Source organism: Lepisma saccharinum, chromosome 3 (assembly GCF_977018435.1).
Source record: "Lepisma saccharinum chromosome 3, izLepSacc3.1, whole genome shotgun sequence".
In the NCBI taxonomy this organism is placed as follows: domain Eukaryota; kingdom Metazoa; phylum Arthropoda; class Insecta; order Zygentoma; family Lepismatidae; genus Lepisma; species Lepisma saccharinum.
In genome coordinates this window covers 122,714,641-122,739,736 of record NC_139231.1, presented here as the reverse complement: position 1 = coordinate 122,739,736, position 25,096 = coordinate 122,714,641, and the positions used below count along the sequence as shown (strand labels likewise).

The 25,096-nt window shown below is 37.4% G+C and overlaps 2 protein-coding genes and 1 long non-coding RNA gene across 4 annotated transcripts in view; 2 read left to right on the top strand and 1 right to left on the bottom strand.

The window, feature by feature from the left end:
* LOC145985382 (methyl farnesoate epoxidase-like) overlaps positions 1-25,096 on the top strand; it is a 287,065-nt gene that overhangs the window by 36,751 nt on the left and 225,218 nt on the right. The window lies entirely within an intron of this gene.
* Positions 1-25,096, bottom strand: part of SP1173 (major facilitator superfamily domain-containing protein SP1173) — a 147,991-nt gene that overhangs the window by 45,422 nt on the left and 77,473 nt on the right. The gene's annotated exons all lie outside the window — the stretch shown is intronic.
* Positions 967-11,434, top strand: LOC145985987 (uncharacterized). The gene is made up of 3 exons (XR_014441473.1): positions 967-1,036; positions 6,415-6,508; positions 11,094-11,434. It is a non-coding gene; the product is annotated as an uncharacterized LOC145985987 (long non-coding RNA).

The window sequence follows — 25,096 nt, the reverse complement described above, 5'->3', positions numbered from 1 at the left end:
GACGGTAGCTTATGTGAATTAGAGCATGGCAAATTGACATGATTGTGGACAACCGGAAGTTCATGGACGCCATATTGAAAAACGTTACTTCTTAAGATAGAGAAGTGAAATTCGATTTGATGGTAGATCTTGCTAATTAGTGCATATTAAATGAACATGATTGTGGAAAACCGGAAGTTGATGGACGCCATATTGAAAAATGTTACTTCTTAAGATAGAGAAGTGAAATTCGGTTTGACGGTAGCTTATGTGAATTAGAGCATGGCAAATTGACATGATTGTGGAAAGCCGGAAGTTCATGGACGCCATATTGAAAAACGTTACTACTTAAGATAGAGAAGTGAAATTCGATTTGGTGGTAGATCTTGCTAATTAGTGCATGTTAAATCAACATGATTGTGGAAAACAGGAAGTTGATGGACGCCATATTGAAAAATGTTACTTTTAAAGAAAGAGACGTGAAATTCGGTTTGACGGTAGCTTATGTGAATTAGAGGATGGCAAATTGACATGATTGTGGAAAACCGGAAGTTCATGGACGCCATATTGAAAAACGTTACTTCTTAAGATAGAGAAGAGAAATTCGATTTGGTGGTAGATCTTGCTAAATAGTGCATGTTAAATCAACATGATTGTGGAAAACCGGAAGTTGATGGACGCCATATTGAAAGATGCTATTCCTTATGATATACGAGTGAAATTCGGTTTAATGGTAACTTATGGTAATTACCCATACAGCACACCAAGTTTCAGACATATTTCAGAAATATTGCAATCTTTCATATACGTTTCTAACATTCTGGTTTCGCGTTGACGTTACAGAAAGCATCACATGAAGTCCCAGTTTTGTTTCTGAAACATTGCAATGTTATCGTTTCATTGTCTAGTTTCTGGAACGTCTCGGAGACATTGCCACGTTGGATTCAGTCATCATCGGCCATCCAGGAAATTTTCTGAGGCGGCCATGTTGTGTTTACGTTCAATGCTAACCGGGAGTCGTGCACATCTTATGAAGAATAATGTTGTTTATTGAGTGGTAAGTTGAATATTATTAATACCAAAGTGTGTTTAATTGTGTTATACTTAATCTGTGTTGCGTAACGTGTGTGAGAACGTGAGTGGAAACAAGGCAGGCGTTATCAAACCAGTGTTTAAAGAAGTATTTCGTCTTGTTTGTTTAATTGAAAATACATGATGTGAAGAAGCATGGAACTTCTCGCACCTCATGAAACTAAAATAACAGGGAATAAAGTGCTTACCTATAAGCAGTGCACATTTATAGTATACCAAAAAGAGATTGAATGGAAGAGACGGAAAGTACTTGTTGCTGAAAATGTATCATTTTTCGGTTACATTATAATTACCACCTTCCTCATTTTGTACAAAACTTGCCCTCTTAAAAAAGTTTCTCACCTCCCTGTGCATAGTGAAGAAGCGTAGAATACTTTGAACTACGTACGTTGTTACGTTAGTAGTTTTTATCTAATAAGAAATACGTTTCTACAAATTCATTCTGCGATTTCGATACGTAAATCGAAGGCTGCAGCATTGGGCGCCTCCAGGATCGCTCAACATGGTAGCAAATGTTGACCTACTACGTCACACAGTTTTATGGCCTTTCCTGGATGCAGAGTTGAGAAGTAGCGACGTTCCAGCCGATAACAATCGAAAATCGCATTGCGTTGCCTTGTGGCGTCTGCAGCGAAAATGGCAGGACGTATTGGGCTGTTGAATACAGTGCCACTATTCATGGATTACGAATGGATGATGACATATATATCGGATGCTATTTTCCCAATGAACGTGTGTGGTTAATCTCGAAGTAAAGCATGAGTAGATCTAGATCTGTGACTAGAGATACAATTGGGGGAAATTTGATATTCCTGATTTGAGAACTTTGGTTAGCTACAACAGATTCTCTGTGGTTACAATTTTCTTCCTCCGACCATGGAGGAGTGACATTGAGTGTAGAAAGGTTGTGGCCAATTTTATTTAAGGATATATAAGTATGTTTAAATTAAAGATTATTTTCGTATAGGAGCGCAAGTTCGACACAATACTCTGCTTTTTTTGTGTGCGTGTGACCTTATTGGTTGTAAACCTTTGTTAAAACACTTATAACATACGCTACACTATAAGTGAAAGAAAGATTAATTTCGAGAATGTGCTTTGAAATAAGATCATCATTCCTTAAATAGTTTCATACCATTGTTAATAGGCCCCCGTGGTGGGCATGAATGTTTGTGAGTGTCCTTTCATCAATTTCATTATATCATCACTCATTCCCATCTTTGCAAATTAACCAAAACTGGCACGAAAGCGAAGTAAAATAAAACAAATCAATCAATCTGCCATTGTTAATAGGACAATAATAAATATGATTTTAGAACAGTAATTTTGTTTTTTATCGTCGCTTTTCTGCCACTTTTGGCTAATCGCGAAGATGAGGACGAGTGATGATATGATGAAATTGATGAAAGGACACTCACAGAGAACGCCCAGGCTGGGATTGAAACCTGTGACCCTGGCGTGGTAGCCACGGAGGGCGGCTTACGAACAGAAATGTTAAACAGTGAGTATAAGTTGCAAAATGTGTGCAAAATTGTATAACGATGTTGTGTCCATAAGAAATCACGTTGTTTTCACGCAATAATGTTTGATATAGTTTAAATTATGAATTACTGATTATGCTTTCGTAGATGCAAAAGAAAATGTAAATTAAAGCAATATAAATAAATAGGTACGAACTGGCGTTTATACATGAATATGCCACAATATGTTTAGTTGTCTTGGTGATTAACTTTGCATGATCATCGTTTAAGTCATTGTAATACCACCCTCCTTCCAATGGATTTTGAAATATCACACTTCCTAAACGATGCATTTTTTGATATCACGCTTCCTTAAAAAGTATATATTTCACATAGGAAATAGCCTCGATACTTGTTGCCAATTTTTCTTGCAAAAAGAAGCTGGACACGTACTCGACATTCACAAATAACATCCCGGAGTGATTAACACATCGCGCTACGACGCCAGGGGTCCGATTCGAATCCCGGCCTGGGCATGCTGTTCCTTGTGAGTGTTCCTTCACCATATCATCACTCATCCTCATCTTCGCGATTAGCCAAAAGTGGCAAAAATGCAAAGTAAAATGAATTAAATCAATCAAATAACATCCATGTTTATACCGGAACTCGAATCCTGAACTTAGGTAGCGATATAAAAGGTGCTCTCGACTTCAAGCTGGACACGTGTTTGCAAGAGCATGCTCACCCGTTTTGCCAAAAAAAACTTAATGTTCATTACTTTGGTTCATTCCTTTTTTTAACTGCGTTATTCGGTTGGAATTTTTTTTAAATATACCTCAGGTGAAGCCAGTGCTTAATTATCCGTTGACAGATGACTCATTCTCCGAGAATATAGTGGCGAAATAGTTATTACTATTTAAATCTATCGGATGCGCGACCTAGAGGTGCACTTGGGCTACATAATCAAACTTGCAAGTATATACTTTTCACTTCACGCATCTTGTTCCGCCGCGCCATGTTGCAAAGCAGACTACCACAGACTTGCAGACGACAGTTGACCGCAGGCAGCGAGAGAATTTTATGTTGAGTGAAGCCACGGTCGCTCCTTCTCAACAACCAGGTAGCAAGCGCCTCCAGGGTTCTTGCTACTCAACAATGTTGGGTTGCTGAGTGATCCTGGAGGCGCCCATTGTCACGTGCAATTTTTTTTTAGCTGTGTGGATTGTAGCTCGAGTCTTAGCGAACAGGCTACTACTGAAGATCACAGCATGATTTACATGGTGCTCCTATAATTCAGATTCTAATTTTACAGGACGCAATGAAATGTTGCTGCATTACAATTACCACAGCTTGAAGTGGGTGAAAGAACAAGTAACAGAAACAATATTTTTTTTAAAATTTATTTGCTAATTTTTGTGATTGTGATTGCGATAATTTACCTTAAATCAGCAATGCACACAAGAAATACTTTTCCCAACTCTGTGATTACATTGCTTCAAAATATAATTGTCACATTATTGTAAACTTATGTAATCAGAATTTGATCTAAATATGGAATATACAGCATCCACCTAAGTAAAATTTTGACAGAGTGACTAGTGAAGCTAGCTTAGAGTTGTTTCACCAGGTTTTAATCTGTGCATGCGAATAATCTCTGACCTGACCTGGCCTGTTACACTGTCACACACATTCTTTAGTTATTGGTGGGTATAAAGATTACATTGGTGTGTGTTTACATGCAGGCGATCATTACTTTTTTACCTCCACACCATGCAGTTGGAAAAATGTATCGTGTATGGACTAGTGTATCACGTGATGAAGATAATATTACATTCATAAATGGTTTGGTCCTAGTTCCAATTGTTTAATTACAATTTCATTATGGTACACAGGCATGGACGTCCGCAGGATTTTTTCCAGGGAGGGGCAAGGAAGGTATTTTTTTTCCAGGGGGGGGCAAACAAGGCACATTTTCCCCCAAAATAGTGTTGTTCCCTAGAAAAACATTGCTTAAATTTGAATTTATGGTGTTCTTGCAATATTTAACACATATTATTGTGGCTAAAATGAAATTATATGTGTGAAATACAAAATTTTTGGTTGACTTTCATTTTCCAGGGGGGGGCCACGGCCCCCCCTTGCCCCCCCTTCCGGACGCCCATGTACACAGGCATTTTTTTCATGGTTCAATGTCTGTTTACACATGTACTTCAGAGTTATAGCAATCACTTTCTGTGTTTTTGCTTTGAGATTAATGTTTCACTTACATGTACTTCTCAATTGCAATCAGCCATTTGTTTACTACCATCTTGATTACGGACTACTACTGCCATGTGTGCATGATGCAAAGGGGTTTCTTAATAAAGTTAGGCAAGTAAGGTTTAGGGCTCTTTAGTTTTCAAAAAACGCCTCTAAATGCTTTTGTGGTTAGGTTGGGTGGGCCATTTATAGCTCTAAGTGTTCCAAATGAAAAATGCCTTGTCGACAAATGCTTGCGTAAGGTACTTTTTTCGTGATTTTATTTATTTGCTATTGAGTTGCACTTTGAAATTCCAAACAGTGGTAATTACTTTCACCAGGGTTCAAATTTATTGTAACAATAAATTCTACAATTTTGCAATACTTAATCTTCCTATGAAACTGAAAAAAATCATTAAACATTCGGAACCATTACCCTTCCAACACCTTATAATGTGATTTCTGGTCTTCAGTACTTCCTGCTATTCTCACAACCTGGTGAAAGAGTTCCATGAGTATTCTCACCACTTGGTGAAAATAGTTACAGCCAAATTTTAAATTACTTCTGAAACTCAATTCTTACTAGTTCAGCTCTCATTTGGTGGCTAAACCCTTCAGTAATAAATAGCCCATGTACATTGAAGTGCAATTGTAAACAAAGTAGATGTGGTACTGGTTTAAATGACTGCAATCCTCTGAAAGTGACACATGCCATGACTGGACACAGTGTATCAGTGGCGGCTGGCCAAGTGCAACAAGTGCAGATGTTTTCACCTCATTTTCAAATTAATATTGACATTTTTCATTTGCTTGTTAAATTAAACTATTTCCCAGCAGAACGCACACGATAATACTCAAATAACACGCCGCTCGGCGCTACGCACGTATTGAGTTCGTCCCAACCCAAGAGCAAACACCGCTAGGTTGCGGAAAACTTAGCCGGTTGTCATGGCAACGGTGACGTCACCTAGCGTTGGCCTTGAACGGGTGTCGCCTTCTAGATGAAGCAGTTCTCTCGCCGGAGAAAACATCGCATCCAGTGCTTGTGGCAAAATCTTCGCGTTCTCGCGAGATCTTGTTCCGCGTGTGTGTTTCGCGTTTCCTATCGTGTGTTGTGTTCATGTGTTGAGCTGTGGTTTCTACAATGAACCCAGTAAATGACTTAGTGTGTAATTTGTTGCAGACACCATTTTTCAGATGGACGGATGAAGACAAAAAAGACGTTTTAAATTGGGCGGGGGCACTGGCACTTACTATTTGTTTTCATTGCCTATAAATATACTTCTTCACCTGTTATTTTAGGCACGAGCCGCTACTGCTGCCAGGTGATTCAGCTAGAACCTTTTTTATTACTTCTTTATTAGTTATGAGAGATACATGTTAATCAGCAATGGATAAGCAGCATGTTTCACTCATTTTATATTTTGTGTTGGCGTAGCAGTATGGTATCTTATGCAGGCACTGGAAGTATTGTCAGACTTCTAGAATGTTTTATTTTACTGTTCTGTAATTTTATAAGTAGTTTATGTGAAATGCAATATTTTCTACTTGCTTAGTCAACGGGTTCAAATTATGGAAAATTTTGCATTTCAGTTTGCATACAAATGAATTATTCCTTATACAATTTATGATTTTTTTCTTCTAGGCACTGTTTGCCAACACCAGCCAAATACTAAAGAGCAAGAGGTGTCTGATGTTGTGGCTTGTGCAGGACAAACTTGGCTAGACAGAGAAAACAAGTAAGTAATAACGTTCTGTGATGGGCTAATTTGTATTTTTTTTAGCTCAAGGAGCCATAAAAAACATTATGTTGATGATCCAAATTAACATGTAGAAATTACACATTGCTGGATTCATTATTGTGCTTGTTTCAAAGTGTAATCTCCCATTATATACTCCATAATGTACAGTGATGGCATCAGCACCTTTTTTATATCTGCCACTAGCCACAATATTCATGTAAAGTCAAAGATAGCAAGAAATCTTAGCAAAACTCTCCTCACACCCATATTTGCCAAGTGTAAACACAGTAGTTATTTTCCGAACGATTGAAGATGACCGGACCCCTCTCAGATTTTCTTCATATTTGGCATACTCTCTAATTGAGGCCTCCAAATCACGAATCTAAAGTTAAAAGTTGTCGGAAACGTCTAGAATTGCAAAATAAGCTAAAATAAGGCATTAGTTTTCGGGCTGGTAACCGTCGATTTTTGCAAAATTTTTTGTTTCACAAGCAAAATATATATATTCCTGTTACTACCACGACACCAAATTTTAACTATGTTTGCCTAACCTAACTGAAACTAACCTAACCACATGTCAATGGATCGCAATTATTTTGCAATTGCTAGATCCTGATACTACCACGACATGAAATTTTAACTATGTTTGCCTAACCTAACCACACGTCAATGGTTTGTGGGGCTAGCGTCAATAATTCACAATTATTTTGCAATTTCTAGACGTTTCCGACAAATTTTAACTTCAGATTCATCATTAGCAGGCCTCAAATTAGTAAGTATGCCAAATATGAAGAAAATCTGAGAGGGGTCCGGTCGTCTTCAGTCATACCTTATTTTCTTTCTTTTCGTAAAATGAAATGAAATGCAAACTTATTTTCCAAATAGTAATAACCCGTGGCGCAACAGCCCGTGAGGACCAAGGCCTATCTACCGACCGCCGGTGATGATTGATTGATTTGGTTTATATTACTTTACTTTTCTGCCACATTTTTGTTAATTGTAAAGATTAAATTAAAAGATTATTATTATTATTAGAAATTCTTTATTCATGGATCAGCCACGGCCAGGCTGGGATTCTAACCTGGAACCCCTATCATTGCAGTGCAATGTGCTAACCACTCCATGGAAATTTGTGCGATATTCTGTCTTAAACTGTGATGAACAAAGGTATTTTTGGTTAATAAAAAGTGGCCTTTGGTTAGAAGCCCTAGCGAGGCATAAGAATGCTTTTGCTCATATTTCTATCATGTCCTCTTATCAGTTGGCTGCAACAAACAAACACACAATGTATTTATTAAGACTGAAATGTAAAAATATTTTGTAGCCCTGTAGAACAGATATGGGTTGCAGAAGTTCAAATATATGGCTTGCTTTTATTTTACTCAAGGATAGTTTCATGTCAATTCTGGGTCATTCCATGTCAAACCAACCAAGTAATTGGTTGCATGACCATTTTAGAAAAAAAAATCATTTTTAGTACAAATGTTGGTACATGTTTGTAGATATTAAAAACAATATCCCAAAAAAATATTGTATTTAGTTCTCCTGGGCCAGCCATTTTTCCAACAATTGCCCGTGACTTTATTTGCTCATGTAGAAGTTGACGGATTTCACAGATCTTCAATTGTCATACCTTGTAATTTTAATTTCTGGTAAGTCAACTATTAAAATCCTATGTTACTATATTTTCTGATTTTTTAAGCCCAACTTTAAAAAAGAAAAAGGAAATGCTTCATTCATTATTCTAGGTATACATGTGGCTTAACATTACACACCAATGTCACAAATTAGATCGCATATGTTATGTCATATTTACCAAACAAGTTGAGTCTAAAAGTTGGGATTTTTACTGTGAGTTAGGTTCATGCAGGGCTTCCTCCATGCCAAATTTCAGAATTTTTCAAAAGGACCCATCTGAGATATTTAAAACCGAAACTGTCAAAATTCCATAAATGGCCATGTTTCTTGACCCGGTCGTGAGTGGGGGTGATGTGATCAGCATCACGCCCCTGACCGCCTTTACCCCCCGGTACCCATGTTATTCGACGCTGGGAGGGGGCCGGGGCTGCTTCCACCGTTATACCGCGTTTGGTAGAACCTGTCCCGCTTCCCGCGCTAGGGAGCGCTCAACAGTTTCGGTGGCAATGAGAAACGAGGTAAAAATCGTCTGGTGGGCAGCGAGGAGCGAATGAAAGCCAGAAGAGAGGCGCTTACGTAGACGCTGTTGCTACGTTGCGTATTTTAATTGGCTGCCTGGCTTTGACTTTCCCCAGCACCGAGAAAAGACAGGGAGCAACTAGCGTGGGAACCGGGACAGGTTGTAACAAACGCGGTATAGAAAAGTTCCCGGATTTGAACCGGCCGGGGATCGAACCCGGGACCTTTAGCATGGTAGTCAGACGCGTTACCAACTGAGCCACCGTGGTCACTGTCTTGTTACCCAAATTACCACCTTAATTTTTGTTCTTAGGATGCAATTTTGAGCAAAACATACTTGAATAACATAGAAAGTATGATTCATTAACTACAGAATGAATTTCGTTTTAGGTCTCTAGCTTTACTGATTTTTGAGATATTAAGGTTTCCGTAATTTGCTACATGAGAAAAAAAACACCTTTGTAATGTTGGAAAAAGGATGTTCCAGGAGAAATAAAGACAATAAATATTTTTGAACATTGTTTCTGATATCTAGAAACATGTACTAATAAGGTTGTTTTTTTCTAAAATGGTCATACAACCACCATTGGAGGGTTTCTACCAACAAAAGGGGTTTGAGAACTTATGATCCTCAATTTTAATGAAACTCAGCACATTTCATCTTTCATTGTGGTGAGAAACCACATGATGTTTTTGGTATTTACCTTGAATTATGACCCCTTCAACTTTTAGTTATTCCTTTTCTTTTATTCCATTCCCAAACTTTCCAGTGCGAGCTGCAGTGTCCTAGAAGAAAAAAATTCTGTCGCTCTTCAAATTATATAATGTGTTTTGAGATTTCACAACGTTAACCGAAGAATATAGATTTCAGAGAAAAATGTGACATTCATATTCCAGTATATTAGTAAAATATTACCTGGTTTTGGCCCAAAAGCAAGGTTTACTAGAATTTCGATTTTTTTAAAGGGAAAGTTGCAACACCAACTCAAATATTTTTAAAGTAAAGTTTCATATATATAATCTAACTTACACAGAAATAAAATTGATGGTGTTTTCATTCCTTCTGTGATTTTTTAAAAAAAGTATATCACATTTTATAGTTTTCAAATTATCTCTAAGAATCTAGATATCACAGAATCAATTTTTGGAGTATACAATTTTAAATAAGGTTTTCATGGATGCCAGGAAGGTGTCACCTTAAAATTTCATACTTCACCCATATAATTTTATTTCAGTCACAGTCATTTGAATGAATTGTTAAAAGGATATTGCAGAAATATGATAACTTTGAATTGACTGTGTTTCTTTCAGGGAGTGACACTATTATGGAGAAAATATGCCTCCCCCCTCCCTTTTGAAAAAAAAATCAGTGCTTGGCCCTACCTGAAAACATCCTGTGGTCAAACATGAATGTTTTGTTCTTACCTTTATAATTACTAATATTAGTTTATTTACATTTACTATGACAAAGACACATCTTAAAAAGTAGTTGAATACTACTATAACTTTTTAATACATGGAATAAAATTAACGAGGAATGTAACTTGTAGTACAATTTTTAGATTTGATCCCTCGGTTTAGGATGAGACTTTGTGTAGTGTTTGAGCACATTATAGCTACTGATATACCAAGGTACTAGCATGCACTAGCCAGCCATTTTCAACAAAAAGCACTTCATAGTTTTCCAACCGCTTCTCAAGTAGTGAAGATATTGTCCAATTGCCAAGTGGATCTGGTGGTCCAGTAGTAAGGCACCAGTTTGGCTTTTCCTTCCATGCCCTGCGTTCCTGGCATCCATGAAAACGCTATTTAAAATTTTATACTCCAAAAAATGTGCTTCAATGATATCTAGATTCTTAAGAGTTAATGTGAAAAGTATAAAATCCGGTAGTCATTAAAAAAAAGCAGAGGAGGAATGAATCACCATCTATTTTATTTCTGGGCTAGATAGATGATATATCAAACCTAAGAAAAATCGAAATTGTAGTAAACATTGTTTTTGCCCTAAAATCTGGTAATATTTTACTAATTTATTGGTGTACAAAAATGTGAATGTGATACGTTGTCATATTTTCTTTCTATTATTTTGGTAATGTTGTGAAATTTCAAAGAAGTTTGAATAATTTGTAAGGGAGCTAGAATTTTTCTTCCAGGACAGTGCAGCTCACACTTGGAGGCTTTGGTAATGGAAGAAAGAGGAATTACTGAACAACTTAGACCGAAAAACTATGGTTTCTCACCACCATGAAAGTATTATTAAATGTGCCGAGTTTCATGAAAATTTCAGATTATGGGTACCGTGGTCTGGTTGAACTGATGTCTGATGTGGAATGACCTTATGCAAAATTTTGTTTCTTTAAATGATATTTCTGCCCACAGAATGCTAATTCAGAATTGATGTTACATGACATTATTCTCTTTACAGGTAAAACTGAATGTTGTTCCACTGAGGCTGTCTGAGTGTGGTCTGCAGAAATTTCAACTGAACAAAAAAATGTATTTAGACAAAAAAATAAAGACTCTTTTGTGAAAAAATATATATTCCTTTGATAATACTTATCCTTTTATATTTGTTTCATGTGTGAATTGTTGTTTGAAGTCCACTTAATGTGCAGATAGGCTAATCGGGAGTAGACCTGCAATTTAAAGTGGGATTCCAACCACTGTGCAATGTGCCTTCACATGGTATTGAACTTGGGATCCCTTCACTGCAAGGTTCTTATTTATATTTCTCACAGTGTATTCTGAAACTGACGAACCTAGCCTAGCACAACCATTTGAAAGTCAATGAAAGATATAATATAAATCATTCAAAAATCATGTCTTGCATGTTCTCATTTTGAAATGTTTTGGTATAAGTTAGGAAATCTATGTAAAATTGTTTTCATGAAGAAATGGTAATGTAGGAAATCGTAGAACATCTTTGAAGCAACAAGACAATGGAAATTTCTCACAAGAAACAGTAATAGCATTGATAATTCTGACTGGCAAGCACAACCTCTGATACTGCACATTTTCAAGATTATAGAGAATGTCAAAACACATTTAATCAATTTTTAAACTTTGATTTGCTGTTATTGTTCAATTCTTATTTATATTGTTAGTTCCCAAAAATTGCCCAAGTTTAGCTTGTGTCCATTTTGCTCTTTTCTCTTGTGAACTGATAGTTTTCCAAGTTTTTATTTTTTACTGATTCTTTTAATAATAATAATCCATGGCTCCGCAGACCTTGGGGTGGCACGGCATACTTAACGGTTGCCAACTTTGTGGTCAATTTCTCCAATTATGTAAGTATGTAGGATATTCTTATCAAATGTATAGACTGCCAATTCAGGTAACTTGTAGGTCACTCTGCATGATCTCCAGAAAGTATCCAATAAGGTATCTCAGATGTTTCCAGAATAATGCATGTTTCAAAACCAATATTATTAGAATCTAAATGGTGTAAATAATTCACAATAGCTATGTACAAGGTGGTGGTAAATTACAAACATGCAAGTTTGCAGTTTAACTGTTACATTAATTTTGAATTTTTATTTGGGATGATATGCTCAAATTATCTGTTCATTCTTTTGTAATTAATATATAGAATATACCTTATTGTACAAGATTTTTCATCGTAAAGTGACACAATGCACAAAGTAAATTTTAATATTTAGTAAAATGTTTACATGCTTTCAGTCTATCATCAATTGGTAAAGTGGGCGAAAAGTGACTGGAGCATGATGCTGATAACATCACCCTCAATCCAACCTTCCTTGTGACGTGGCACAGCAAACCACAAAGAGCTTTGCTATTGCATGTAAAACTCTATTCCTTAGTAAACAATTGAAGGTATTAATGATGATTACCAATTTAATGTTTCATATTTTCTTTTGAGGTGTCTAAAGTTTTTTTTTAACTCTAGCTTTGTCTGACATGAACGAATGCATAATCGGCAATTTTATGCACTTTTTCTCCTGACTAGATTAATTGAGATATGTGGTCAATTGATGGGAGATAAAATAAATATTAATCATCATGCCTAATGAGGTTTCAAACCCAAGACCTCTGGCACTTTCACAGCATCACAATACTTGATTTTAAAAGAAATACTGTGAATTCTATTTTCAGGAAATTATTTACAAGTAAATATTGTAATAATTTTTGAAGGGGGTTTAACCCCAAACCCCCCTCAAATATGCCATTTATGAATACAGTACTGATTCCATTCAATATAACAATAATGTGAAATAATATCACATAATGTAAGTGAAATATCACAAAACTGTACGGAAATGTATCTGTAATGTTACACTGACATGTTTCTGCAATGTTACATTGACACGTTTCTGTAATGTTGCACTGACATGTTTCTGTAACATTACGAATGTTATGTTAGATTCGCGGACATTTTTACATTGCTGAAACATACCTGAAACATCACAGTAATGTTTCGCAATGTTGCTGCAATGTTACAATGTTTCAAGAGTTACGTATCCGTAACATATCTGAAACCATGTTGTGCTGTATGGGTAGTGCATGGCAAATAAACATGATTGTGGAAAACCGGAAGTTGGTGGACGCCATATTGAAAAATGTAAAATTTGGTTTGATGGTAGATTATGGAAATTACAGCATTGAAAGTCAACATATGATTGTGGAAAACCGGAATTTGGTGGACGCCATATTGAAAAACGTTACTTCTTAAGACAGAGGAGTGAAATTTGGTTTGATGGTAGCTTATAGGAATTAGAGCATGACAAATGAACATGATTCTGCAAAACCTGAGTTTGATGGAATTCATATTTAATTTTTAATAAATAAAAACTGAATCGACACTCAAATGTATTTCTTTTTCAACATGGCGTCTATCAACTTCCAGTTTTACAGACAGCATATGCATTGGCCATGTTCGAATTAGTAAGCGCAATAATCTAACCGAATTTCACTTCTTCATCTTAATAAATTGCATTATTCATTATGCCGTCCATCGACTTTCGCTTTTATAATATCATATAAATTGACCATGTTCTAATTAACATAAGCAATCACCAAAAAAAAAGAATAATATTAAAGTAAATTTTTCCGTTAACGTCCGGTTTTCCCTAATCATGTTGATTTCCAATGCAGTAATATCCATAATATCATAAAACCGAATTTCACTCCTCTATCTAAAGAATTAACGTATTTCAATATGGCGTCCACCAACTTCCGGTTTTCCGGAATCACGTTGATTTGCCATGCTCTAATTCCCATAAGCTACCTTCAAGCCGAATTTCACTTCTCTATCTTAAGAAGTAACATTTTTCAATATGGCGTCCACCAACTTCCGGTTTTCCGGAATCACGTTGATTTGCCATGCTCTAATTCCCATAAGCAACCTTCAAGCCGAATTTCACTTCTCTATGTTAAGAAGTAACATTTTTCAATATGGCGTCCACCAACTTCCGGTTTTCCACAATCACGTTGATTTGCCATGTTCTAATTCCCATAAGCTACCTTCAAGCCGAATTTCACTTCTCTATCTTAAGAAGTAACATTTTTCAATATGGCGTCCACCAACTTCCGATTTTCCGGAATCACGTTGATTTGCCATGCTCTAATTCTCATAAGCTACCCTCAAGCCGAATTTCACTTCTCTATCTTAAGAAGTAACATTTTTCAATATGGCGTCCATCAACTTCCGGTTTTCCACAATCACGTTGATTTGCCATGCTCTAATTCCCATAATCTACCTTCAAGCCGAATTTCACTTCTCTATCTTAAGAAGTAACATTTTTCAATATGGCGTCCACCAACTTCCGGTTTTCCAGAATCACGTTGATTTGCCATGCTCTAATTCCCATAAGCTACCCTCAAGCCAAATTTCACTTCTCTATCTTAAGAAGTAACATTTTTCAATATGGCGTCCATCAACTTCCGGTGTTCCACAATCATGTTGATTTGCCATGCTCTAATTGCCATAGGCTACCTTCAAGCCGAATTTCACTTGTCTATCTTAAGAAGTTACATTTTTCAATATGGCGTCCATCAACTTCCGGTTTTCCACAATCATGTTGATTTGCCATGCTCTAATTCCCATAAGCTACCTTCAAGCCGAATTTCACTTCTCTATCTTAAGAAGTAACATTTTTCAATATGGCGTCCACCAACTTCCGGTTTTCCGGAATCACGTTGATTTGCCATGCTCTAATTGCCATAAGCTACCCTCAAGCCGAATTTCACTTCTCTATCTTAAGAAGTAACATTTTTCAATATGGCGTCCATCAACTTCCGGTGTTCCACAATCATGTTTATTTGTCATGCTTTAATTAGTATAAGCTATCGTTGAACCGAGTTTCGCTCCTCTATCTTAAGAAGTAACATTTTTCAATATGGCGTCCATCAACTTGCGGTTTTCCACAATCATGTTGATTTAGCCGTGCTCTAATTAGCATAATCTACCTTCAAACTCAATTTCACTTCTCTACCTATTTTAAAAGTAATGGGGCCTACTGCACGTGCCTCCTAGTAACAGGTTGCCTGAATGACGAATATCGACCTTCTGCGCAGGTCGTTGTAATTAGTATAATATACATGAGCTTGTTGAAACTAATTGTTTCTATTGTTAATAGTTTGCCAGAGTGACGGTCTTCAAAATTTTTGCATAGCTGATACCATTATTAACAAATTAATGAAAGATAAACTAGATAGCATTTATACATATTTTTTGGATAAATAAAATCCAGAAAGATCACGAATTACTTTTTTCTAAAGTTATTATAATTAGTTTTAAACAAAGAAGTGTATATTTATCGGTATTCCATTTGCTGCTGTGGAATGTTGATTGACAGTAAACTGTTATGATACGTACTGTAAGTTCCTGTTACAAATGTTACCCGCTTCATCTATTTCTATCCACGTACCGGTATTTTAATAACAAGCGCTGGTCATTGTGCTTCAGTACCGGTTACCAACTTGTGGTTCCATTTCGTACCCGGTAGCCACCGTTCAGGTACAGTATGTACGGGTACGATCGTACCCGTTCCATCCGAGACCCGTTCCACTCAGTACCTGAAGCGAATGGGTCGTTGAGTAACGGTACGCCTAATTTACCCAGGTTGTAGGTAGGTCCAATCTGTCCGGTACTCTGTGGAACGCCAATGCCATTGTAACGCATATCGATAGTTCCGTTCGTAACTTGACAGCGTTACAAGTTGGGTTACGTTACAGGTCCCTGGTGTAAATTAATATAATAATTTCATGACCCAAGAAGAAAAGCGAAACTAACAGAATGATTCCTTATCATGAAAGCCACATCACAGAAATCTCATTTCCAGTCATAAGCGCTAACCACTAGACCACCGAGGCAGGCAACGGCACTTCTCTTGACAAGCTTCTGATCTTTCAACCTGAAAGTAACATGTCAAACATTCCATGCCACCACCTTGGCAGAAATGATAGATTTCCGATTCGAACATCTGGCTTAGCCACAGGAAACCTTCAATCAACTGTTGATTGCCGGTCCTAATTTAGACTGTTGAGGAGGGGAAAGGGGGGGGATGAGACTCCCGTCTCGTAAATGCGTGTCGTTTCTTTAATTCCAGTGACAAATCCAACGTGTCCCTTCCTTCGTGCTTGCGTCCTACGCAATTTTTTAGAAGCTCCATGTATTTATGTCGTTTTAATAGATAGCTCGCGCGTGTCACGCGTTGTTGCTCATTTCCGCTTTGTGGTCCAGGGGAAGAATACTCTAAGCGCAGTGTTGCCAACTTTTGATGTAAGAAGTTACCGCAGTGGCTAGACGGTAGCGTTAAAGAAACGTACCGGGTCAATGAATTCTAGCAACATGATTTGCTTTTTATTGACATTTCATCTTTATTTATAAAAAGTAGAAATATATTGCAGGAAGGTATAGAAATTACTGATCGCAATCCAATTGTGCAGATTAAATTGGATTGATTTGGTGATTTAAGTCCACTTTATGCACAGTAAGGTTAAAGTGGGATCCGAACCTCTATGTGCCTCTACCGGGGCAGTTTAAATTGTATGTTTTCCAAATACACTGAATAAAGAAACGGTCATATTCTAACATTTTGCTAAAAAGAGAAAATTACGTGCATATAGAAGTTAAATGTGATAACGAAGCCAGTACGAGAGTCTCGCAGTGGCGACATCTGACTTTTGGTGTGGGTAAGCCAGTGGTTAGCTGTCAGATTTGTGTGGATCACATCTTCAAACAAACATGATTATGTATTTTGATATTCACATTGTTAGTACATTATCCAAACAAGCATATGAGGTTTAAATATTTGAGTAAAATGAAATTATACAAATTTGCGTTTCACCAAAAAAATAAACTTTAGGATTGATTACGTTTCACAACATGATATAGTAATAATTAAAATTATAACCTAATGAAGACTATAACGCCGACCTCCGTGGCAGAGTGGTTAACTCAGCGCGCTACCACGACAAGTGTCCCGGATTCGAATCCCGGCCAGGGGCGCCGACTTGTCAAGATTATTGGGGGGCTCTGATCACTGAAATAAATTAATGAATTACACACTCCCTCCCTTTTTTAAGTTTTGGCCTCAGTGTTCGGAATCTCGTAAAAGCCAATGAATTCCTCAAAAATATCAAAATTTTCATTCACAGTTCGAATGCAGAATGTCAATTGTTCACGGATGGGTATGTCAAGAGTTTCGTCAACCATAATAGCAAAATATTCCCAACTTTTAATATCTGCTACCACGGAGCGCAAAACAGATCTCCCTAATATATCAATGATCTCGTTCTGAATGTCATGTGAGAGCCATTTGTACCCCGAACTCCCATCCACTCCCCTAGTACATGCACATCGTCTCTTGAAACTCTTTTTAGTAAAAATGTTAACATAATTATATACTTAGTATATAGTAATAAGTCATGTGTTTTGCTGTCTCTGGTCATAACCCCCCAAAGTTGATGGTTTAGCGGTTTCAGCCCCCCAAAGTAGATGGTTTAGAACATTTCAAATGTGTATTTAAAGTTAAGTTCATGTGGCACAATTCAGAGTAAACTTTACAAGAGAAGCAAAATAATACATTAGATCCTCTTAAGCAAAATTATTTGAGGGCTCTGCCCCACATCGTTAACATTGGGGGGGGGGGGGGCTCGAGCCCCCCCCAAGCCGCATGGAGTCGGCGCCTATGATCCCGGCCTGGGCATATGTGTTCTTTGTGAGTGTTCCTTCATTAATTTCATCATATCATCACTCTTTCTCATCTTCGCGATTAGCCAAAAGTGGCAGAAAATTGAAGTAAAATAAACCAAATCAATAAACAATGAAGACTATAACGTGTTAACGGAAATACGGAAAATCCTGGAGACAATTCTGGCGTGTTCTGGAAAAGGTACACAAGTCACAAACTGCAATTTTCTGTTACTTTCGTTCAAGTCTCAATGAATCAATTAAAGAAAATATTGTAAGTATAATTTTCTATTGGGCATGTGTAAAGATTCTAAACAGTGATGAGCCAACATCTATATCCTAGTAATGTTTGCTATCAAACGAATAAACATAAGTAACTGTCTGCAGTAAAAGGGCATATTTTGGTTCAAGTACATTTTCCAGAAAAGTCTATAATTCTTTTGGCCTCCCCGATGGGGCGGTGGTAGCATCGTCGCCTTGTAATCAAGGGGTCCCGAGTTCGATACCTGCTGGAGGCCACTTTAAACTGTAGGTCCAGTCCCGATTAGCCTTACTGTGCATAAAGTGGACTTAAAACACCAAACCTAGAATTCTTTTTAGGGTTCCCACCGTAATGATCAATGTATTATTGTCTCTGGTGAAAATTGTTCCCATTATTCTGAAACATCCAGTATTAAGTCCAAGAAAGAAGTTCTGTCGTGAACACGTGCCTTATTTTTAAATTGTGACGTTAAAATAGAGAACCGTATATCGATTGCTTATCTCAGTCTGCTGTCAAAAACAGTTAAAGGCTGGTGCTTTCATCCTGAACGAAAAAAGAACCGCTGGTATAATATACTGGAATGGGAATAAAGCAGTGAGAGACAAAATACAGGAGAGATAAAAGTACAGACATGGACAACCCGTGATCGCAGACCGAAGTTCCTCTAATATCTAAGCGTGACGAAGATGACTGACTGATAATGACGACCGTGTCTCATTCCGCATTCGTTGTCATAGCGAAAAGAGTCGCGCACGCGCATACGACGCATACGAACCTTTCCACAGGAACGAAATAAACCGTAAGTGCAGAATCTGCACAGTGGCAGGAGAGGCTGTTCAGTTCAAGATACTCTGGTACTATTTTCTTTCATCATATCAGAAATGGATTTTTCCGCGTTTACGTTCAGCTATTTTTCCGAGCCTTTTGACCAATAGAACAGGCATCAAAATAATTTTCACAGAATCGGTAGCGTAGCATTCTCAAAACTGGCGGGAGTAATTAGCACATCGCGCTGTGAAGCCAGGGGTCCCTGCTTCGAATCCTGGTCTAGCCATGGGTATTCTTTGCGAGTGTTCTTCTATAACTTTACATTATGAAATTTAAAACAGTAGAAACAGTATTCCTGAACTAAACGATTTCATCATGCGGAAATGGAATAAAAAAAAACAACTAAAATAATTCATAATTACCATTTTTAACTGCGTTTTATAAGTTTTCAAATACAATTGGAGTTCATTTTTAAGGGTAGTTTTGCACTACTACTTTGGTTTTTCCCCCGAGTTCTTCGGTTATTTTAATTGAAAAATTTAAATTTTCTATAAATTTCGGAAGGAGCTGTAGCACCATCAGCTCCCGCTTGGGTACGCCAGTGTATTGTAGTGAGGGGCAAGCCTTCTTTTCCGAGAAACAAAACACTCTTTCCGCTCTTTCTTTGCCTCCAGTCTGGGACTTTACATTCCGAAGGACATCCAGTTCAATTACGTCATCGGTGATAGAAATCACCTGGCAACAAACTGTCCCACACATGCACACTGCAACGGATTATTTCGTTGGTTACGTCATTGTTTCTGGCGGAAAGGATATCACCCGCATTTTTTCTTAACCTGCTTTAGTTTCAATTGCGCATAATTGAACGGGCAAGTGCATTAGAAAGGGAACGAAGGTCTCACGAGAAAAACTCAACTCTCTCACGAACCATGAAAATAAGGCAGCAGTAGACAAAGTATATGGTAGAGTAAATTGTTTGCGGCAAGTGCAAGGTCAAAATATAGTCCCGCGATTTGCATATTAGTTTCAGTAGCCTGGACAAATTGAGGATTTCCTTGTGCTTAAAGCAACTCTTTCTTGTGCTTAGAAGTGTGTTACGATAGTACAGTGAGATGCATAAGTATTACGAAGCAAATTGTCCATCACCATGTTTATTCTCTGTGTTTTACTTAATGAGCTCATCAAGAATTTAAACAAACAGTCACACAAACTGCCGACAGATATGGATTGACCCATCAGTGTCTAATTTTTTTTACATTCTCGATTATTCTCTTTCTTTCTAAACTATCAAGAGTTGCACACACAGGTTGGTCGTCAACCACAGTTTAACAGAAATGCGTCATCACTGACATGGCCGTTACAATTTCATTCCTTCAAAGAACGCATGATAGGTATATGTTGAATAAAAATAATGAAGATAGACAATATCTTTTTCGTTGCCTGTACTTGTAGGGTGTAGACTAAGTTGAATATAAACGTAATAATGTGCCTCTTGAAAGTATTTGAAAAATATTCAATGTGCATTTTTTCATTTCATAAAGATAAGCCTGTGACTCCACACTCGCTGATCGTGGTTATAATAATTGAAAAAGCCATGTTTGTCACGTGTCTATTTAGCGACGCTAAACGACAACAATATAAATAGGACTTTTCCTTTCAGTTCTCCGTGACAGACCGAGCGCGGCACTGATTATTATTCACATATTGATTTCGAAATCATGTTATCTCTGTGTATTCGCAGGAACGAAACTAGGCTGCTCGTATATATACATCCTTCCATCATGTAATAGCAATGTGAATATAAAATACATTTTTTGAAAACCAGATGGCGCAACTGTACACAAAAGCGAAACTAAGAAAATAAGATAGGAAAATAAAGGAAACATAAAAAAACTAAAAGAAGTGAAGATAAATAACTTTTAACAGAGGAAACATTAGAAGAGCCATGATGCGTCTCCTCGGTCATCGACCAAAATAAGTCCCGCACCAAAAGCTTCTACTTTTCCCCCTTTATTATTCACAGTGTGACAGTGCAGTGGCATGATCTGCCCTTTTCCGTGTCTCGAAATGCGATTTGGCCTGAACCGGCATTTCCTGCCTCTAAGCAGAGGGTATCGCGCGGATGACGATAAGTCTCCATGCACGTCGCGTGTCATTAGAATGTCATTGCAGCTTCTCACTTTGCATTCCATATTCTGCTCGCTTCCTCGTTTCCATAACGGATCTTTTCCCGGGCAGAGTCACTACCTCTTCCATTTGAGATGTTCCATTGTCTGAATTTGCCTCGCATGTCAGATGTTACATTGATACAGACAAAAGACACTTCCCAGCTCGAATATCCCTTGCAATAGATATTGTCATGATCGTAAGCAAATTCTTCCATGAAGGAATCCATAGTAAGGTTCCCCACATAAGTCATCACTAGAAAGAAGTCTCGAAACTGCCGCTCAGGGTTGTCCCGTATTTCAAGGGAAGTACTATGTTCCACGTCCCGTAACAATCTATCCCAGGACGTTAATTATACCGAATTTGAAAATTGATATTCCCCCCTTTCCCTGTATCCATGTCTCTGAACGTGTACATTAACTTTTGTATCATTATTGTACAGATATTAATTCTACTTTCGCTTTCCCACCTGTTTGGGACAGCAACAACAAACTTGTATGCGTGTGTGCGCGCGCATGTGCGCTTTATTCTTCAACCTCGCACATCACGCAGATATAAGTTTCCGGGACATCACCTTTTCACCACATGCTGGCCAAAATTTTCCGATGATTGTCGGTGGAGGGATGTCTCCAAACATATAAGTAGTTGTATTTACGGTACGGACAGTGCCACTTACAAGTGTAGAAAAGGCGAGGCTATTTGATTGAACAATCAGATTTGCTTATACTTAAAACAGAGCCAAGAGAGGCCTATACCCCAATTTTTCAGGTGTGATATGCTCTGATTTTTAAGAAATTCTGAATTTCTAGTGTAGAAAAGGCGAGGGCTCAACAGATAGATTTACTTGTACTTAAGACAATGCTAAGAGGGGCCTATACCCCAATTCTTCTAGTGTGATATGCTCTTAATTTTAAGAATTTTGAATTCTAGTGTAGAAAGGGTGAAAGCCTCTCAGACAGATTTGCTTATACTTAAAATTATGCTAAGTTCCTATATGATCTTATTGCTTATAGTGTGTTTTTCTGTCAAAATCCCAGGAATTGAATTTTAGTGTAGCTCAGATTGATTCTGCCATGTATATTAATATAAAGCTTATAGTTACTGGGTTCTGAGGCCCGGTGGAGCGTGGTGCATGGTTTTTATTGCCTTGCAATCAGGAGGCCTCTGGGTTTGAGTCCTGATAAAATGTGAAGCCTCTCCTGATGGCAAAATGTTAATATTGTTGCTTTGTAAGCAAAAGGCTCGGGTTTGAGTCCTGATAAAATGCAAAGCCTCTCCTGATGGCAAAATGTTAATATTGTTGTCTTGTAAACAAGGGGCTTTGGGTTCGAGTCCTGATAAAAGATTGAAAACATGTGGCAAAATAATATGTCCACAAGTGAGATTTTGAGAATAGATGATATACAACTCCCAGATCTGAAAACCTGGTAAAAAGTGTTTTACAATAATATATTGTACAAAAAACTGAATTTTCTTATTTTTTCATGTTTTATAACCACTCGCTCAGCCATACAATAGGAGAAGAAGCGGGTAAGCATAATTAATTGTTTGCGTGCTTTGCGTGCCGGCAAGAGACGCTAGAAGGGAATAATAATGATTTTTCTGTGTGATTCACTGAAGAGGTCATTAATCTTTCTGTGCGTGTAACATGTCTGTAACAAGGAAAATGTAACAAAGATTATGGTCGATATATACAAATTTTCACACAGTGGCAATGAACTGTACCCCCCTCGTGCTAAAAGCAATTCTGTTCAGATAATATGAGCCTAGGCAAAGACTTAGAAAATATTATGGCAGTTCAAAATCCAATTTTGTCTGCATAAGGGTCTCAGAACCCAGTAAAATGTGGGCATATTCCATTTGGAGACGTGTTAATATTGTTGCATTGTAAGGGGCTTTGGGTTCGAGTCCTGATATAAGATTGAAATATATGCAACTGCCCACACATAAGATATTCACTGCTAGCTGATAAACAGTTGAGGTTTCAAAGCTGGTAGAGTGTCTGGGACCTCTCTGACAGCAAAGTGTTGGTATTATTGCTTTCTAATCAAGGGGTTTCTGTGTTTGAATCGGGTCTCTAGAACTGCTCCGTGACCCTCTCATTTCTCACATCATAAACATACGATTTTTCACCTATGAGAATAACACTTCTTTCTCCTCTGCTCAGACAGATTCGGCCATGTGTGTAAAAGTTATATCTGTATGATTGTTGTTTATAAACTTGTCAAAAATATGGCTTTTTTGTATGAAAACATGCAATCCTGAATACAATTCTGGTTTTGTCTTGTTCTGTTAATATAAACACAAGTGAGACTTACAGAATATTTATTGCACAGTTCAAAATCCAATTTTGAATTGTATTTAGTTGATATAGAGATGAGGTTTTAAACCTGGTGAAGTGTGTTGTACATCAGCAAAACTATTACCAAAACCTAGTTACTGCTGTTGTTTGGGTATAAAAGCACCAGCTCAGCCATTAACTGCTGAACCCAACTGATATTTTTATTAAGTATAAAGTTTTGAATTGAAGCCCAGAAAATCTTATATAATAAACAACAAGAAAAAAATGCCAAAACAAAAATATTGCAATCAGTGTAATAAAAATATATCTAGTTCTCATTGGGCTAGGCATTGCCGTATTTGTAACTCTAGGAAATGCAGAAAGGCCATGAAAATATGTCCAAGATGCCATAAAATATTAAGCAAGGCATATTACAAATGGCATAAGTGTAATTCTTATGTACAGTCATCAGCATTGCCCCCACAACCATCTACATCTGGTCTGAAAAGAAAGCACGAAGTACCTCTTAATGCCAGAGCAGCAAAGCAGCCACGCTATGCACCCATACATAGCAGTTTTAATGCCCAACTTAGGGATTACCGGTTTGTATCAGAGCCAAGATGCGGCATTGAGAATTTCTTGAACAGTATAAATCCTAATCTCCAGGCAATTCTTAATGCACAAAATGGCTCTTATAAGCTGTCCCTCAAATTGTTTGTACAATATAAGAAACCAAATGGCACAAAATTTACACAGCCCCACATAACAGAAACTGTACCTGTATATTCAAATTCAAATTCAGACACAATAATAAACAGGTTGATTGATCAATTGAACATTAAACACTCTGAATTTGCGGCAAAAGAGTCAGGATGGAGCCTATGCGGCTCATCACACAAGTTATATGTTCATATTTCTGAATTCAGCCCATTACAAGGATCTACATATTTGCCATTAGCTGCCAATATCAAAAACAAAAGAGCCGTGGTCAATATAAAAAACACCGACCAGAAATGCTTTTTGTGGTGTATATTAGCTGCCTTGTATCCAGTTTCAAGGAATCCTGAGAGAATAACTTATTACAAACAGCATGAGCATCTTTTTGACGATGCAATGGAGGGTTTAGAATATCCAATATCAGTTCAGAATATTGATAAATTTGAAAAAAGGGCCAGGCACATCAACGGCAAACAATTATCTATTAATGTATTTATTTGTTCCACTGGCAATTGCCCGATAGCACCTCTCAGAATCAGTACAATTGATGATGAAGCTGCAATTCCGATTGATCTGCTCTTAATTGAAGGGGGTGATACACGCCATTACACTCTGATACATAATCTTGAAGCTTTAGTGAGAACACAACTAGACAAAACTCATACAATATTTAAGTTGTGCAGAAGATGTTTAACTATATTTGATGGTCAAAAAATGGTGAAGGGGGTTCGGGAAGAGAGTGCAGAAATTGCTAAAAACAAGTTAATTGAGCATCTGAAATATTGTGGCAACCATAAACCTGTTCATATGGTGATGCCCAATCCAAGTGAAAATTGCAAATTCAAAAAGTATGAAGCCTTGTTGGAACACCCTGTATATATTGTCTGTGATTTCGAATCGAACCTCAAATCTCTTGCATTCTGTAGCCCAGATCCAGAAGAATCTTCAAGTACACCATACCAGCTACATGAACCTTCCAGTTTTTGTTATATGGTTGTACAGGATGGTGTTGTTACTAAAGAATATTCATACATGGGACCAGATGCCATCAAAGAATTTGCACATAGAATAGAAAATGAG